Source organism: Populus alba, chromosome 19 (assembly GCF_005239225.2).
Source record: "Populus alba chromosome 19, ASM523922v2, whole genome shotgun sequence".
Lineage (NCBI taxonomy): Eukaryota > Viridiplantae > Streptophyta > Magnoliopsida > Malpighiales > Salicaceae > Populus > Populus alba.
The window spans coordinates 3,082,347-3,088,358 of record NC_133302.1 but is presented as its reverse complement, the minus strand read 5'-3'; the positions used below and the strand labels follow the sequence as shown (position 1 = coordinate 3,088,358).

The window sequence follows — 6,012 nt, the reverse complement described above, 5'->3', positions numbered from 1 at the left end:
AGATTATAGGAAGGTGTTTTTTGTTTGCTAGGAGGATCAATTGGTAGCTGGGATTGGGATGAAATGAGGAGAAAAGAGTCAGCTTTCCATATATGTTTAAGGAAACCCAGATTTCTGTAAATTTTAGGGACAAAGCAATGTCATTTTCGTTTTTCTTTAAATATCAAAATTTGTTCTCCCCTTTTCTAGGCAAAACGCACCATTTCAAACATTATAAAAAGGAGTCGTTTTGCTTTAGGTTTTCTTCATTTGGAATAATGCTAAACACACCGTTTGGAACTATGCTAAACGCACCATTTTAACACCTTTTTTGCTTCGGTCCCTAGACTTTCAATTCTTTTATGTTGATCAATTTTCAACTCTTTTCTGTAATTTCTTTTAATTTGCTATTGACCGAATTATAATATCACCTTTAATTTGGTTTCTTTCATTTTAGTCATTGATTCTTCCAATCTTCATTTTTAAGCCAAATGGATTCCCAACTTCATTTTGTTTTCAATTAAACCTCAAATTAATTTTTAAAATTCGTTATTAATTTCTAACTCTATCTCCTTGAACTTCTAATTTCTAATTGCAGCCAAATTAAACTAATTTAAGTTTTTTTTTTAATTCAACCCTTAATTATTATCTAAAAATTTTCAAGCTCAATTTTTACATGTAATACTTAATTATTGGTCCTATTTCAATCTCAGCTATATTTTATTATTATTTATTATTATATTATTATTATTATTATTATTATTATTATTATTATTTGTGTATTTTTTCTAATTATTTCCACTACAAGATTTCACAGTTTTACCGACGGAAATATTCCGTCGGTGTGTGATAGAACGTTCGTCGGTAAAGTATTTACCGACTATATTACCGACGGAATACGCCCGTCGGAATACCTTTTGTCGGTGATTCCACATTCCGTCGCTATATCGGTCGGTAATACAAAAAAACATTTACCGACGGTTTTACCGACGGACCGTGCGCGCCAAAAAAAAAAAGTTTCCCGCTTGGAATATACCGACGGAATATTTTCCGTCGGTGTTATGTAAATACCGACGGACTATATCCGTCGGCAAAAGTGTCGGTGATATTTCATACCGACCGAATAAATCCGTCTGTAAATTCGTCGGTATTTTTATACCGACGGATTATTTCCGTTGGTGATGGGATGGAATACCGCAGACACTGTCCAATGCCGACGGATTTTTTCCGTCGGTAAATCCCTATGTAATTTGTTTTTTTAATTATTTAGAAAAAATAATATAAATTAATAGTAATACAAACCAATTATGCAAATACAATTTATATTAAGCAACAAAAACTCAAAGTTAAATAATATTCATTACAAAATGAATGTGTTTAAAAAAAAAACAATTAATATAAAGGTGGAGGAGGAGGGTGGGATTTTTTTTTTTTTTTTTTTTTTGAAAATTTCGGCAGAGTTTCCTCTGTTTTTGTTGGTACCAAGTTATCGACAACACTTCTAATATATATCATTGTGACTTCCATCTTGATCCAATCATCCTGGATCACATTTCAATCATCAAACAATAACGCAATACTTACTTATCAATTAATAATCAACATAAATGTACTCCCAAAGCAACCCAAAGGATAAACAAATTCATCACAAACATAATAAATGCTAACTAACTACATAAATACAACATTAAGATTAAGAGTCATATTATGTTTATAATAAATCTTATCTTATCATTTTGAAAATGATTTGATCATACTAATAACTATACATATATATATATATATATTACATCCACTACCTATTAACACATTCTACTTGATTTTTTGCATCACAAAAGGATTTACATTGAAAGTAAAGACATGATATTACATTCCAAAATGGTAATTCATAAACAGGAGAATTCCTACATATAACGATCTGCATCACCTCGTGGCATACCTGTTTCAACAACAACCATATTAATTAACTTTCTCATTATATTAATCTAATATTAAATAATTACTCTTAGCCTTTGAAATTTAGTACTTCCACTTCAATCTAATTTACTCCTATAATTTACATAATCTTTTTAGGATTTAAAAATCCCACTAATTCCTCTTAATTACCAAATACATCTAACACTTCCATATAGATACCCAAAATTCATTTTTTTCCTTCCTCGGTTACCAATAAACCCAGTAATTCCATTCGAATTACCTATCATCCAGCTAACCTCTTTTGTTAGCCAATCAATCCGGTAATTCCATATGAATTACTCCTTATCCAGTTAACCTATTTGTTAACCAATAAACCCGGTAATTCTCTTTATTACCCAAAAATCTGACTAACCCATTTCGGTTAGCAAAATCAATCCGGTAATTCCATATGAATCACCCAGTATCCGGCTAATCTCTTTTGTTAGCCAATCAATCCGGTAATTCCATTCGAATTACCTAGCATCCGACTAATCTCTTGTATTAGTCAAACAATCCGGTAATTCCATACGAATTACCCCATATCCGGTTAACCTCTTTGTTAACCAATAAAACCGGTAATTTCACATAATCATAACTCAAATTATTCATTTGCTCCATTCATTTAATATCAATTAAATAAGCAACATAGATAATTAGGAAAACTAAAAATTACAAAATGAGGTGACGAATTCACCTACCTTCTGTTCGGGATGACCCAGCTCCTCCTGTCTGATAACCAGCTCCAGACACAGCTCCTGAATCAATCAAGTGTCATTATATCATTAGTCCATCAATATTTTTTTTTCTTATGTGCCGAAACATAAAGCACATAATATTTTTATTAGTAATTTGTTCTAATAAAAATTCATTCTCAAATATAACATCATTATTTTACATACAACCTCATATTTAACTCAAGTTACTTCTTTGTTTTCTCTATGTTCATAATTCCTCCATCGAATAATTCTTCTATTCTTTATACCCTCACATCATATTATTTATTTTATTTAAATACTATATTCAAACACAATCTAGGCATCTTGTCTTCATATTTTCTTTTAACTAGTTTATTTCTCTTTTAATTTGAATTTACATATTATTATTATTATTATTTTCTCAACTTAAATGCTATCTCTTCATTGAGTCTTTCTTACATTTTCATTTATCATGATTAAACATGGTTTTTTCTAAACATTAACATCAAAACTCATTCTCCCATTTTTATTTTTTTTTCCCTTCATTGGCCGAATGTGATGGTTCTTTTTCCTCCCCAAATCTTTCTTCATTTACTTGTTATTTCAACTTGTTTTCATTCTATTCCTCTTCAATTTCATCATTTTCCCTTCCCCTCCTAATTCCCCAAATTCACATAAGAACCCTAAGTTCAAAAATCTAGGATTTAAGGGAAACTAAGATAAAGTTCCATGAAATTACTTCCTAATTTAATCAAATAAGCTTAGGAAAAACATCTAAATCAACATTAAATCCAAACTTCTCATGCTTACCTATTGCTTTTCTTCCAATTTCTCTTCTCTTCCAAGGTTAGCTGAATTCCCCTTCTTAAATCCTCCTTCCTTCACTTGATTTAGTGTTTTATAGGTTTAACTTGCAAGTTTATAAAGCTATTCTCTCAATTTCCTTATTGTTTTTTCCTTACTTTTCTCTCTATCTCTCACGTTATGCTCTGTTTTTCTTTTCATCTTTTTGTTTCTGCCCATTCGGCAGTTAATAAAAGAGAAGGAGGGCTTATATATTTTCTTTTCAATGGCAAATAACTATTCTACCCCTAATGAGTATTTTTACCTCTATTTGACGGTCCTTATCACTACCGAGCTCCATTCATCTTAAAATTTTAACCAGGTTTTATTCAGTATATTTTAAGGTTCCTCATAAAATTTCGGCTCAATCCGATGGTCGGATTAAAAATCACGTCCAATAACGTAAAACTAGTCGAATTGTGATTTTTCGTCAAATTTCCGAATTTCTCTAAAAATTCTGAAATTTTAACCCAAGCTATGGCATGATATTATAACACTCCACGCAAATTTTCAGAATTTTCTGAGCACCCAATCAAGAGTTACGAATTATTTTGTTTTACCTAAAACTAGTCAATTTATGATTTTTTTCGTCAAATTTCCGAATTTCTCTAAAAATTCTGAAATTTTAACCCAATATAAGGCATGATATTAGAACGCTCCACGCAAATTTTCAGAATTTTCTGATCACCCAATCAAGAGTTATCAATTATTTTGTTTTACCTAAAACTAGTCAATTTATGATTTTTCACCTGGAGGTTTTACATTCTCCCCTTCTAAAAATAAATTTCGTCCTCGAAACTTAAATTCATACCTATATAAGAAAATAATCCAGGATATTTCTTCATCATTTCTGACTCTCTCTCCCAGGTTTCTTCTTCTATTTGAGAGTTTCTCCACAATACTTTTACTAACGGCACCCTTTTATTTCGTAATTCCTTTATACTTCGGTCCATAATTTGCACAGGCTGTACCTCCATAGTTAAATCTTCCCGCACTTCCATCGGAATTTGTGGCAAAATTCGTGTAGGATCCAAATTTGCTTTTCGCAGCATCGAGACATGGAACACATTATGTATCCTATCTAAATTTGGTGGCAGCAGTACTCGATAGGCAACCGTCCCAATTCTTTCTATAATTTTATAAGGCCCGATATACCTGGGTGCTAATTTTCCTTTCATTCCAAACCGAATCACATGCTTCCATGGAGCAACCTTTAAAAATACTGCATCTCCAATTTGAAACTCTAGAGGTCTCCGTCGATTATCTGCATAGCTCTTTTGCCGGTCTTGAGCTTCTTTCATCCTTTCCTTTATCACCTTCACCTTATCAACCGTGATCTGCACCAGTTCAGGTCCCAATAATTTTCTTTCCCCAACTTCATCCCAACATACTGCAGTTCGACATCTCCTTCCATACAATGCTTCATATGGTGCCATTCCAATAGTAGATTGATAACTATTGTTATAAGTAAATTCTACTAATGGCAAGTGATCCTCCCATTGACCTCCAAACTCTAGAATACAAGACCGCAACAAATCTTCTAAAATTTGTATTGTCCTTTCAGATTGACCATCAGTCTGTGGATGAAAAGTTGTGCTTAGATTCAATCTGGTACCCAAAGCCCGTTGTATACACGGCCATAACCTTGATGTAAACCGAGGATCCCTATCAGAAACTATAGAAACTGGTACACCATGTAATCTCACCACCTCCTTAATATATAATTGAGCTAGTTTTTCAACCGAATCCCCCATCTTCATAGGCAAAAACAAAGAAGACTTTGTCAGTCTATCCACAATCATCCATATAGCATCGTGTCCTTTCCTACTTCTGGGTAGCCCAGACACAAAATCCATAGTGATATTCTCCCATTTCCATTCTGGAATCGGAAGAGGCTGTAACTCTCCAGCCGGTCGTTGATGCTCTATTTTCACCTGTTGACATATGGCACACTTGGCCACATATTCTGCTATCTCCTTCTTCATGTTTGGCCACCAGTAACTCTCCTTCAAATTTCTATACATTTTCGTGCTCCCTGGATGGATCGCCAATTTAGACTCATGAGCTTCTTTTAAAACTTCACCTTTTAAAACCTTATCATCAGGTAAATATATTCTTTTTCCCATCACTACGAGCCCATCATTCGACACTCGAAATGAAGAGTCTTGGCCGACTTTTACATTACTCATTTCTTTCTTTACTTCAGGATCTTCACCTTGCACTTTTCGAATCTTTTCTCTCATATCAGATTGTAGCACTAACGTTGCCAGTAACATTCCTTTTGAAGTCACATTCATGTGCACATTTAGCCCACCAAGTTCCAAGAGTTCTCTATCACCTCGCACTAGTAAGCCACCAATAAAAGCTTTGTTCTTCCGACTCAGAGCATCTGCCACCACATTTGCTTTTCCCGGGTGATAGTCAATAATACAATCATAATCTTTGATTAGCTCCATCCATCTCCTCTGACGCATATTCAATTCTTTTTGTGACATCAAGTATTTTAAACTTTTGTGATCTGTAAAAATCTTTACCTGTA

General features: G+C 33.1%; 1 long non-coding RNA gene across 1 annotated transcript; it reads right to left on the bottom strand.

Moving 5' to 3' along the window:
* Window positions 1-1,467: 1,467 nt before the first annotated feature.
* Window positions 1,468-3,665, bottom strand: LOC118058375 (uncharacterized). Its single transcript, XR_004689169.2, has 3 exons — window positions 3,441-3,665; window positions 2,634-2,690; window positions 1,468-1,918 (listed from the first exon to the last, which is right to left on the bottom strand). It is a non-coding gene; the product is annotated as an uncharacterized lncRNA (long non-coding RNA).
* Window positions 3,666-6,012: the final 2,347 nt, after the last annotated feature.